Source organism: Gorilla gorilla, chromosome 3 (genome assembly GCF_029281585.2).
Source record: "Gorilla gorilla gorilla isolate KB3781 chromosome 3, NHGRI_mGorGor1-v2.1_pri, whole genome shotgun sequence".
Lineage (NCBI taxonomy): Eukaryota > Metazoa > Chordata > Mammalia > Primates > Hominidae > Gorilla > Gorilla gorilla.
The window spans coordinates 210,622,488-210,635,876 of NC_073227.2; the positions used below are offsets into that span (position 1 = coordinate 210,622,488).

General features: G+C 41.4%; 1 long non-coding RNA gene across 1 annotated transcript; it reads left to right on the forward strand.

Annotated features, from left to right (window-relative positions):
• The first annotated feature begins 4,054 nt into the window (after nucleotides 1-4,054).
• On the forward strand, nucleotides 4,055-7,312 carry LOC129532801 (uncharacterized). The gene is made up of 2 exons (XR_008678738.2): nucleotides 4,055-4,488; nucleotides 5,082-7,312. It is a non-coding gene; the product is annotated as an uncharacterized lncRNA (long non-coding RNA).
• The last annotated feature ends 6,077 nt before the right edge of the window (nucleotides 7,313-13,389 follow it).

The window sequence follows — 13,389 nt, forward strand, 5'->3', positions numbered from 1 at the left end:
TTCACTGCCTCACATCCTTGCTGTCTGACCTAAAGATTAAAAATTCTCTCAGAACTTCTCTAGCTCTTGCTTCTATGTGGTAACTGCATTGAATTTTTTAGTACATCCTAAAAATTGAAAGATACATGGTAAGCCATGTATCTTTCCTGCCTGCCAGTTGGTCATTTTTCATATAATAAAGCAAGGTCACTCAAAGGTATTTTTTTCTTGTCTCGCTACTTTACGCGTTCAACCATGTTTATAAGCTCAAAGAAAAGAGATGGCCAGTTTGCTAAAATGAAAATATCATTCAATCCTGAAGATTTCATTCTTCCATAAAAATTGTCATATGTAAAGATGACTAAGTATGATTTCAGGCATCACCTTTCATACAAGCCTTCTTCCCTAAGACCTATCCACTGCTCTTCTCCACTGTGGTTTTAATATTTTAATGTTTCCATAGCACTAGATTATGAGATCCATGAAATCAAGAATTGTGCTTCCCTGAGTCTCCAGGGTGCAGCCCTGGCCTTGAGACATAACCAGTGCTTAGTAAGTGCTTATAAGATAAATCCTCAAAACCTTGAAATGAATTAAGTGCTTGTCCATTAAAACATCCCCCTACATTGGGGGGCTAAATTCAGACTACTATATAGTTAGGAAGAGCACAAATGCAAATACATGGGGTCATAGGTAATTTGTTTCTTCAAAGACCATGTAGACTTCTCTTTGGCAATTGCAAGGGAAATTCTATCAATCATAGTCCACACATGGATATAAGCCATAAGTAACTCTTTTCCATGCTTGCTTAGCACAAAGCCTTATATACTCTAGATTTGGGGTTATGTTTTTTTTTTACAGTAATATATATAAAGCAGTGTCACAAATCTGAGCCCCTCACGCATGCAATTTAAACACTGGAAACCAACTATGTGGAGAGTATAGCAATGGTTTGACTCTGAGGTAAGAAGCACGGTGAAAGAACTGGAAATAAACCCTGCATCTGAGCTTTATGAAGAAGCGATTATAATCAATACCAAAATAAAAAAAGAAACATCAACAGCTACTGTGAACCAAGGTCTTCACAGTTTTGCTTCTTTCCACTAATCTTCCAAAGAGGTTATTTTGAGACGATATGTTCAAAGCACTATAAGCCATTCTTCTCCAAGAAGTGGTGACAATTACTTTGCTTCTTGCTTCCCACTCCTAAAAGGGAAATTTAATCAAGATTGTCAGTTCTTACAAGAAAAAGGGAAAACACACACACACATTCAAGCTCTACTTATATAATCAAATAAAACCATCAAGAATTAATCAAAACTTGACTCGAAGCCCTTCCAGAACTGCAAAGCTCACATAGCATCCCAGAGATAGATGATACCATGATCTTTGTTGTACACAGGATAAAATGGTGATGTTTCTCTGCCATAAGTGGTATAATTATGCTATGCATCATATGCATCCATTTAATAATATCCCTGTTCACAGTCAGCCAGGCATTTCTCACAAGCTGGCATCTTCACAGGCCACTTGTTCTGCTGATTCCACTTTCTTCTGTAGCTGGGCAGGCTGCAGCCGCTGTTTTTTCCCTTACCAGGCAAACTAATGATCTAGTGCTTTCTTGCGTGTTGAGGTTAATAGATAACTAATATATTTCAGCACATTCATTATAGCCAGTTTTCCCCTAAGAAAAAATTGCACATTTGGGTCTTCTGCCTTGACAAATGTGGTTCTTCATCTTGAAAGTTGATTAAAATCAATACCTCTGTAGAAAATTACATGCAAAATGTATTAGTATCCAGTATATTCTAATAAGAATGCTTCTCGTTCATAACCCTGATACCAACCCGCCCACCGCAAAACAAAACAAAACAAAACAAAACAAAAAGTCAAAGAAACACACACACACATGCTAAAACTGGATGCGAGCACTCACGGGAATGACAGTGTGTTTTTAACCAACAATAAAACTAAAAATTACTCATCAGTTAAACCATAGCTCATAATTTAGGAGAAGTTACATTTTGAAGTCCTGTTTTATCTCCAATTGAAATTTCAGAAGCCTCCAGAAATTCTATGGTATAAACTTTGCAATTTTAAAAATACATCATTTCAAAGCCAGCGGTCTGGAAGAAAATTGCCTATGCTAATGAACAAATATATTATAATTTTCACTAAACCATACAGCACACTTTCTTACATCAACTTTTTTCATCTCATCTCCTGATTCTCTCCCACAACCCATGTGTTAACCACACTTACCTTTTAACTTTTCTACTAAAATATTAAGCCTTTTCCAAACAGTTTTGCTAGACAGAAATCCCCATTCATCTTTCAAGGTCTAGCTCAAGTGTTGCATAACCGTTGTTCAAGTTACTGAGGCTGTGTAACAAACAACCTCAAGACTCAGGTGCCTAGAACAAGCCCAGATTCTATCAGTCAGAGACTTGGACAGGACACAGCAGAAATGCTTGTATCTGCTCTGTCATGCGTGGCATTTCAGATGCAAAGATCCAAAGGCTGGAGGTGACCCAAAGGCTGTTGGTTGGAATCAACTGGAAACATCATTACTCACATGTCTGGTGGTTGATACTGGTTGTAGGCTGGGACCTCAGCTGGGGTTCTGATTTGAGAACCTTCACGTGGCCTCTCCATGTGGTCGGGCTTCCTCACAGTACGGGGTTCTTTCGGTATTCAGATTTTATACATGGTGGCTCAGGGCTCCTCAGTAAGTGAAGCAGAAGCTGCATGATCTTGTAAGAAAGGAAAACTTTTCCTCCATCCTCTTAGGTTCTGCAGCTTAATTTGTGAATTAAACTGACAAAAGATGGATCAATGAATGAAGAGCATACAAATTTTATTTGTTGTTAATATTTTTATATGCATGGGAACTTCAGAGAAAGAACTAAAAAAATCCAAAGAAGTGGTTACACTTAAGAGCTTACCTACCATTTTAACAAAGTATGATAAATTGTGGGGAAGCAACCAAAGAAAAGGGGCTTGGGCTTCTAGGGGCATTAAATTGTAGGAAGGTAAATATATGGGAGAAACTATTATAGATAACGGTTATTTAGTTAGGTTTCTTTATGTAGAGTAATCTTGATGCTGTCTCCTCTTCTTGGTATGACAACAAGGGAACACCTTTATAATGGAAATTTATTCCTTGCTTTTAAGCAGATAGAGGAAGGGTAAACAGCTCTTCTCACATCTTCTTTTTCTCAATTGCCTTCAGCTTAAAATAAAAATTAAAAATTTAAAAAATAAAATTTATGCAAAAGTAACATATATTAGGGTTGTATATTCTGATACTCTTCAACATTTTCTGGTCTAGCCTCCAGAGTCACTCAACATCAGCATCACTTTCTCTACATTCTGTTGGTTATAAATAAGTCAAAGGACAAATAAGACAAAAAAGTATTTGTATTGTTAATACTGAGAGGTGACAACGTGCTAGCAGCCCTCACTGGCTCTCAGCAACCACTCTGGAGGTGCTCCAGGAGCCCTTCAGCCCGCCGCTGTGCTGTGGGGGCCCTTCTCTGGGGCTGGCGGAGGCCCGGGGGCTCCCTCTGCTCCCCACCAGGTGTGGAGAGAGAGGCGCAGGTGGGAGCGGGGCTGTGCATGCTCGTGGGCCAGTGCTGGTTCCGGGTGCGTGCAGGCTCAGGGGCCCACACTCGGTGTGGCCGGCCGGTGCCTACTGGGCTGCCCCCTCTGGGCTGCCAGAGTACCCAGGCTAGGTGCCACAAAGTCTCAGGGCAAGTGCCATTGAGAGGTGAAGCCGGCCGGGTTTCTGTGTCGGGTGGGGACTTGGAGAACTTTTCTGTTTAGCTAGAGGTTTGTAACCGCATCAATCAGTGCTCTGTGTCTAGCTAATCTGGTGGGGACTTGGAGAACTTTCCTGTCTAGCTAAAGGATTGTAAATGCACCAATCAGCGCTGTGTCTAGTGAAAGGTTTGTAAACGCACCAATCAGCACTCTGTCAAAATGGACCAATCAGCTCTCTGTAAAATGGCCCAATCAGCTTTCTGTAAAATGGACCAATCAGCTCTCTCTAAAATGAGCCAATGAGTAGGATGTGGGTGGGGCCAGATAAGGGAATAAAAGCAGGCTGCCCGAGCTAGCAGTGGCAACGGGGTAGGGTTCTCTTCCAGAGTGTGGAAGCTTTGTTCTTTTGCCTTTGGCAATAAATTTTGCTGCTGCTCAGTCTTTGGGTCTGCACTATCTTTGGCGGCTGCTGCTCGCTCTTTGGGTCTGTGCTGTCTTTATGAGCTGCAACACGGTGAAGCTCTGCAGCTTCGCTCCTGAAGCCAGTGAGACCACAAACCCACCAGAAGGAAGAAACTCTGGACCCATCTGAACATCTGAAGGAACAAACTCTGGACACACCGTCTTTAGGAACTGTAACACTCACTGCGAGGGTCTGTGGCTTCATTCTTGAAGTCAGTGAGACCAAGAACCCACCAATTCCGGACACAATACTATGGGATGTTTGTTCATCTGGTGTTTTCTTTGGTGAGTTTGTTTGTTTGTAACTGCTAAAGGAGTAGAGAGGAATGAGAGGGGGTTGAACTGCAACATCACAGAACACCTTAAGACGTAAGATTTAGGGTGTCTAATAGGCCATCTTAATTTGTTTGTGTTGCAACAATCCCCGATATGGGAGTATTGAGAGGGGCTTCCTTTAAGTGGTGATTGGATCACAGGGGTTATCCCCTAATGAATCAATCTACTCATGGATTAAAGAACTAATGGGTTAATGGCTAAATGGGTTATCATGGGAGAGGAACTAGTGGCCTTATAAGAAGAAGAGAGATCTGAGCTAACACGCTAGCATTCTCGGCCCCCTCGCCATGTGGTGCTCTGAACCACCTTAGGGCTCTTCTGATTTCCCATCAGCAAGAAGGCCCTCAGCAGCTGAAGACCCCCATCCTTGGACTTCTCAGCCTTCATAACTCTAAGAAATAAGCTTTTTAAAAATAAGTCACCTAGTTTCAGGTATTCTGTTATAAGCAGCAGAAAAATGGACTAAGACAGTATGTCTTAAGTAAATCTCACAATTGCCTGTACAGTAGATATAAATAAATATTATTACTCCTATTTTACAGAAGACAGAATCAGAGAGGCGCAGCAAGTGCCAGAACTCAAATTGAAGCGCAACTCTGCCTGATGGAAGCTCAGGTGATTTCCACTCTGCCTCCACCTGCATTGCTCAGCACCCTGCAGCCGGTCCCCAGACTGTATGCTCCATGCTGCTTGTGTTTGTTGGTTGGCTGGGTTCGTGTTCATGTGTTCTGGCGTCTTCATTTTGGGTCTTTACATCTTTACATCTCTATAGCAGTTCTTCCCATGTTGTGTAGCAGTTGTCTCTACATGACGGTCTGTCTTGTGAGGTTGAGCTCCCTGAAGGCAGCAAGCATGTAACTGGTAAATTCTCATCAGTTAGCCATGTCTGGAACATGGTAGGTGTTCAATAACGGTTTTTGCTCATTTAATCAACTGTTCATTAGCGTTTACTGAACTCTCCTACTGTGTATCCAACACTGTAGCAGGCACTGAGGATGGAGCGGTGGAGAAAAACGGGCAACACACTCTGCACTCCATCTAGGGTGCAGAAAACATGCAAATAGTCATATACACTAAAACACCTCCCTCAGCACACTGACATACTACTATAACATGCAAATACTCAGATACACGAAAACATGCAGTCACATGAAAACACTTCACACAGCACACTGACACGCTATTACACGTAGCTAGATACACGAAAACACTTCACACAGCACACTGACACACTGCTGTAACATGCAGTCACATGAAAACACTTCACACAGCACACTGACACGCTATTACACGTAGCTAGATACACGAAAACACACAGCACACTGACACACTGCTGTAACATGCAGTCACATGAAAACACCACACAGCACACTGACACGCTATTACACGTAGCTAGATACACGAAAACACTTCACACAGCACACTGACACACTGCTGTAACATGCAAATAGTCACATGAAAACACTTCACACAGCACACTGACACGCTATTACACGTAGCTAGATACACGAAAACACCTCACACAGCACACTGACACACTGCTGTAACATGCAAATAGTCACATACACAAAACACACAGCACACTGACACACTGCTGTAACATGCAAATAGTCATATACACCAAAACACTTCACACAACACACAGACACACTGCTGTAACATGCAAATAGTCACATAAACAAAACACTTCACACAGCAGACTGACACTGCTGTAACATGCAAATAGTCATACACATGAAAACACTTCACACAGCACACTGACACACTGCTATGACATGCAAATAGTCATACACACATGAAAACACTTCACACAGCACACTGACACACTGCTGTAACATGCAAATAGTCATACACACGAAAACACTTAACACAGCACACTGACACTGCTGTAACACGCAAATAGTCATATACACATGAAAACACTTCACACAGCACAGCGACACACGGCTATGTCAGAAAGGCATGCAGTACTCTGTGAGTGTAGGATGGTGTCGAGAGTCAGGAAAGAGTTGTGAAGAAAAGGGTATGTGAGTGAGGGGTCAAGGCCGAGCATCTAGGTGGAAAGTCCCGGCAGAGGGAGCCGTGCAAGCATCCCCTCAGGCAGCAGGGACGTGGCACGACTGGGGGACCGGTGGCCGGAGGGCAGAGGCAGAGCCGGGAGTGTGCGAGGTGAGCATGGAGAGGAAGCCACTGCACGCCAGAAAAAGGCACTCCTCCCACGAACAGGAGAGTCCACAGAGATTTCTGCAAAGAGAGAAGCCATGAGTGCTCGTTCAGTGCCTACAGTGTTTGGGGCAGCTGTGCATTTTCTTCACAAATTCATTCCTTAAGAAACACTGCTCCATGCGTTATACGAGACAGAAAATCCCGGTTAATACTAACAGATCCTTAGCTCGGGATTGTCCGGAGCAGGCACGCTGTCGGCAGGGGCTGCTCTGGGGTCTGTGGTGTCAGGGGCTCCCCAGAAGCTGCAGCGCAGAAATGGGGGAGGCTGAGAGCGACTCAGGCCTCCCTGCAAATGCAGCTGAGGGGAGATACCTTTCCGATCATGCTGGTGATGAAACTCGCAGACACAAGTGACTAACCAATTGATAAGTATTGCTCACTACTCGCAGAAAATATAGATTTTTTTCTTAAAAGTCATAGACAAAACACAGTTAAATAATTTAATGGTTATACCTTTCCTGACATACTATGTAACCTTGGCTTATATGCCTGGCTTAGAGATGTTTTCCAAAGTTGTGGTGTAATAAAAACATTTAAATAATGAGTATTCCGGTGGCATTTTTGAAATGGCAGTTACCAGCAAATAAACGTCTGTTTGGACGTGGTAACAGGGAAACTACTCTGCATCCGTTCACCCCTCTCAACAGTTGATTCTCCTGCAGCACAGAAGACTTTATTTATGAAGCAAACGTCTTCTTCACTCCCAGGACTTCACCACTGGTAGGCCACCCTAGCCTGCCTCTAATCATCACTTCATCATCTTTCACAACCTGCATTTTCCCTGCCCCTGATTTCTTATTCTGTTATTGACCTCTTGCACATTCCCCCTCTGGTGTGAATTACTTTTGCCGACTAAACTCAGGCATGGTACCAAAACTATAATTTGAGCTCACCCCCATGGTCGCACCTCAGGCTGATTGCGTGACCTAATCTCAGCAGAATCCTCCCAGCTCAGGGACCGCACTCTCAGACCGCAAGGCCAGTGATCCCATCAAATTCATCCCACGCAGGTGAAGACAGCTCTTCCCTCAGAAGACGCAGGTTGCAGCTAGCTTGAGGAGAGATCAACTCTTCCCATGCAAAGGCACGAATATACTGTGGCTAAAGTTTATTGGAATTTCCCTCTGATTAAGTATGTTTATAATTCCATCTGCAAAAACCAGCAGTAGGCTGAACTGGAAAGCATTACCTGAGATTATATTTCCATTTTGCCCCATTAAAAAAGACTAGAATTTAATTTTATCTCAGCACAGATGCTTAAATCGAATGCGTACTTCCTTAGGAATGAAGAAATAGCAATGTATGTAAGGATAAGTAAGTCAGAATGAGAGAAAAAAACAGTTTTTTAAAAAAGTACAGGTGACTAAAGCAGCATAGGGCTAAGTAGGTTTAAAGGATGAAGACATTAATAAAGAGCTTCCTGCAGGGTTATCAACAGAAATACTTTTTCATAGAAATTAGTGGGGTTTACACACTGCATGTTCTCAGTTATAGGTGGGAGCTCCAAGCTATGCATTGAGCACACATGGACGTACACATGGGAACAACAGGCGCTGTGGACTGCGGGGGGCAAAGAAGGGAGGGGCATGCATTGAAAAACTAGCCAGGGGTACGATACTCACTAGCTGGGTGTAATACACCCATGTAACACACCTGCATGTGAACCCCCATATCTAAAATAAGAGCTGAAACTTTCAAAGAGGAGCAGTTACTTTGACTGACTTTTATTAGTAGTTGTAACTCTTTTCTTTTCCTGGAAACCTGAGTCCTAAATTGGAAGGTGGTAGCCACAGGGTACCGTAGTTCAGACAGTTTTTGAAGATAAGCAATTAAAATAGATCAGGGAATGGCTCCTTTTCAAACTTGTGAGCTAAGAATCCAGAAAGCAGGTTGTTCCAAACGATGCTGTGAAAGAAAAAATTGGCCTTTCACTGGGGACAGGGTTCTTTCCAACCTTATGTCTGGCTCTTGTACTTTCTCTTTCATCTCCTTTGTGACCCCATGGACTCTCAAATTGAAATGAATTAAATTTATTCACATTAAGGCATTAAACTACTAATGGCTTCATGTGTTCTCTCTTCCACTGGTGTTTGTATTTGATAGAAAATAATGCCCTAAAAAATGAATGGTTTAGGGAAGCTAGTGGAAGAGATGAAGGCTGGAAGGGGCAGGTTCTCAATCACATGATGTTCAGCGTGCTCAGCTACATAATCAGCTCAGAAAGGAGCCTGAACATTGCTTCTCAAAGTGTGGGCCAAAGTCCCCTGGGACATCCTGAGACTTTTTCAGTGGCGACAGGAGGCCAAAATGACTTTTATAATAATACTAAGATGTTATTCGCCATTTTTACCCTCATTCTCTCACAAATATACGTGGAATTTTCCAGAAGATTCATGATAGGTGACTTCATAACAGAGTAAATGCAGAAACAGAATAGTACAGTTATCTTTTATTAAGCTACACATTAAGGAGATTTGCAAAAATGTAAAATAATTTCTCAACACATTTATTTGGTTTTAAAATAAATGTGATTAATATACGATTAAAATAAATTACAAAATTAAATATAATTTTAGAACTAAATAAATTAAAATAAAAATTAAATTGGAATTTAATTTTTTTTTTTTTTTTTGAGACGGAGTCTTGCTCTGTCTCCCAGGCTGGAGTGCAGTGGCACGATCTTGGCACACTGCAACCTCTGCCTCCCAGGTTCAAGCAATTCTCCTGCCTCAGCCTCCCGAGTAGCTGGGACTACAGGTGTATGCCACCACACCCAGCTAATTTTTTTGGATTTTTAGCAGAGATGGGGTATCACAATGTTGGTCGGGCTGGTCTCGAACTCCTGAACTCAAATGATCCGCCCACCTCGGCCTCTCAAAGTGCTGGGATTACAGGCATGAGCCACTGTGCCAGGTGGAATTTAATTTTTTTTAATTTTCATTAAAATGTTATTTATTTGAAAGGTTGGTAATTATTTAAAATTAACTAATAAATATTTTAAATATTTGTCCATTTCAAATCTTAATATGATAAATATGGTTTTATATACATATTTATATAAACAAATCATAAATGTATTTATATATTTATATTTTTTACTATATATTTTATAAATATTTATTTTTATCCCATAAAAGTGAAAGCTTTTCAGGGTGCGCAACGCATTTTAGATTATAAAGAAGTTCTGAGAACAAAAAGCTTGAGAACCACTAAACAGTGTTCTTATTCTGATCCTGACTGTTTTCTGTGGTTTACCTGTTTAAGACTTCTTGGTGATCTTTGATTGACATATTCATCAAATCTGCATCCCATATATTTAATAAAGACAGGAAGAGAGAGAGGGAGGCAAAAAAAGAGGAAGGAAGAAAGTAAAGGGAAGAACAGATGAAAGGAATAAAGGAAACCTAATAAACTATCCACAGGGAATGCACTGTAGGGGCCACGGGGATGTGTATTCAGTGCACACCAGGTTCACGGCCAATACCCAGCTGTGCTCATGACTGAAATGCTTCCAGCAGATGTGCTACGCCCTGGATATCTTCCACATAAACCTGACCTGTGTTCGTTTCCTGAACACATTGTAGACAGATTTACTTTTAGACGTCTTGTTTGACCTACCCTTTGTTTTACGACAAAAAATGTAATTGCTGGTAGTTAAATGTAGAAAGTTTTATGTGAAAGTCTGTATCTCCATTTTATCTTGAATTTGAAAATAACTGGTAAGACAGTCACCAAGGACCTGTGACGAACAGTGCGCTGGAGCTGTGGGACCGCTGTCCCTCACAGCAGGGCACCAAGCACAGACGTCCTGGAGTCACCTCTGACCTGCCCCAATCTTCCCTGTTACCTACCCCGGCAGGACTCTGAGAGGAGGCTAATCGTCTCAAGATCATCTTTAAATCTCTTCGCCACATGACAGCAATGTTCTGTGCCAACAAAAATATAAATTAAAAGGCAAAAAGTCACCCGATCACACCACACAGTGGCAGCCCTCTACATTTTGGTCTGTTTTTAGCAAGCATTTTTTCTCACGTTTAGTATTACGTACTTAGGATCATATATGATACACGATTACACAAAAATGAGGATGTTTTTGTATATCCACGAAGTCACTGTATTTTCCATATTAGAATAAGTGTTTGACATGCCATTAAAAATGCTTTTAAACATAGTGTTCAGTCCTGCGTAATTCCCCACTGTGTGCATGCACCATAGCTCACTCCGTGAATTCTATCTGTCAACATTTAGGTTCATTTTTTCTTACTGTAAATAATGATGATGAACATCTTTATAAAACGGCTAGTTATACTTAGGATAAATCCTAAAAGTGGGTGAAAGAATATACATGCTTTTAAAGTATTTACTATGTGTATCTTCTTTCCCTTGGATGGAAATATAAGCAGTTTTTTATTTTACTTTTCGTAAAATTTTCAATTAAAAGTTTATTTTTTCAAAATTTATGTTCTGTATTAGCAAACAGAAACAAGGAGCTAAAATTTGAATCCCTAAAGTAGATTTTAAGTGTCACTTTAAATATATTAGGCTGTCTGTGCTATGTGGCACAGAAACATAAGAACTGTGGACTTGGTCCAAATGTTTGGGTCATACCATTCTTTGTGGGCTGGTGTTCTCATTTTTTAACTCCTATGATGGTTTCAGAATTTTTTTGCACATCCATTATTGGGACAGTTTTGGACTATGATGTCAAGGTGACCATTCTAACAGGCTATTTTTTTTAACTGCAGTCAGTGGCCACATGAGAGGCTTTGTAAAAGTCCTGGACGAAATTCTCTCTTTAAAAATTGTATGTCTGACACTAAGTGGACATTCAAGTGTGCTGATAATGAGTGCGGGAAAGCTTTCACTAACTGAGAAGAAGGGCAGAAATTAGCATGAAATCATGGAGTAGGTGTGGGCAGCAAGAAGCCAAGCACAACCTGAAAGAAAAGGGAACATGATTAAGCAAATCCGATCCCAGGGCAGCTAAGAAAACCACAGACGATGTTGCCACCAAAATGGACCTGTGACTGCTGCAATATTTATATACACAAATATAAAGCAGAATTTGCATTCTATCATCTTCAGGTTAGGCATGGATCAACCCCAAAACAAGGATTCTATGCTACAGACTTAGGAGAAAACCTTACCATAAGAAAAACTACTTCAAAGTCATCTGGACTAACAATCTGATCCTCATGGCCAATGCATGCTGAACAGAACACAGGGCAGCAAAAAGTGACCCCAGAGAAGGAAGGAAGAGGGAACGGGAAAGGAGAGTTTGGTTATCATTGCTCTTGGAGAAACAAGATGCATGATGTTTTATTAATAGGCACAATTCCTTTATGTAAGTAACCTGATAAAAGGTAGTAGGTTGATTTCATGCTCTGCTGAAGAGAAGTGGGATGGCTTTCTACCCTGAAGCCACTAGGGCTCTTTTAGGCACTGCATGGAGCATATTTGCTTTTTTCCTTTATATAAATTGCAAATAGCATCTTAGTCATATAAAAGAGTCGGTCCAGCTCCCTGCAAAAATGCTCTGTTATGTCCAGTGTGCATTTCATATATTTCACATGCTCCAGGGGCTGTCAGCTCATGCAGTCATATCCAACATTGACATTGACTATGGCAGTCACAATGACAGCAGTTTTGTTCTTTCATGCCATTTGGTACTCCACAATGCACTACTTAACCCAAGACAATTTTCAGGTTTCACTGATATCTTTGAATCCCTTTAGAAAGAGGAAACCTCCCTGAAAAGATCTTAGGACATGCAACCAAGTATGAATTCTACTTAGAAAATCTTATGATATGTGACTAAGGTACATAAAATTCTCATATTTTAGCCAGTTTTATTCATCACAAAGTTTTGGAGATATAGATTCCATTGTGTTCTGATTCACAACTGCTATTTAGTCATTCAATTAATAAATCTGTACTGAATGCCTAGTTGTGCCAAGTGCTTCTAGGCCCTGGTCATAAAGCAGTAAAGAAGACAAACAGGACTTTCTGATCTCGTGAAGAAAACTAAACAGCGCAGACAGAGTGCCAGCCTGCCATGCAAGCACGGTGATCAGGGAAGGGCTCGCCAGAAGGCCCATGAGCGAGACCTGTAGAAGTGAGAGAGCCACCCACAAAGATGTTGGAGAAAGGATGTCGCAGACAGAGGCCCAGAGGAAGGAGCATAACCTAACACGTTTGAAGAGCAGCAAGCAGTCAAGAGAGGGTGAGCAAAGGAAGCACATATGAGGTGGAGGAGGAAGGGGCTGGGGGCCACCAGATGGAGGGTTTTTGGTTTTTACTGATTGTGGTGAGAAGCCATTGGACATGTTTACAAAGGACTGATATTACCAGACCTGTCTTTTAACAGGATCCCTATGTAATGAATAGAAGACTAAGAAGAACCAATGGAAGAGGGAGAACAGTTAAGAGACTATTGCCATAACCCAAGTGCAAGGTGGAGGTGACTTGGACCAGGAGTAGCAAGATGAGTGGTGAAGAGGGGTCAGGTTATGGATCTATTTGGAAGATAGAATCACAGACGTTCTGACAGATTAAATTAGGCATAGTGGAGAAAGAAGGGAGTGTAAGGATTATCTCCTAGGTACATGGGTATACCTATTTGGA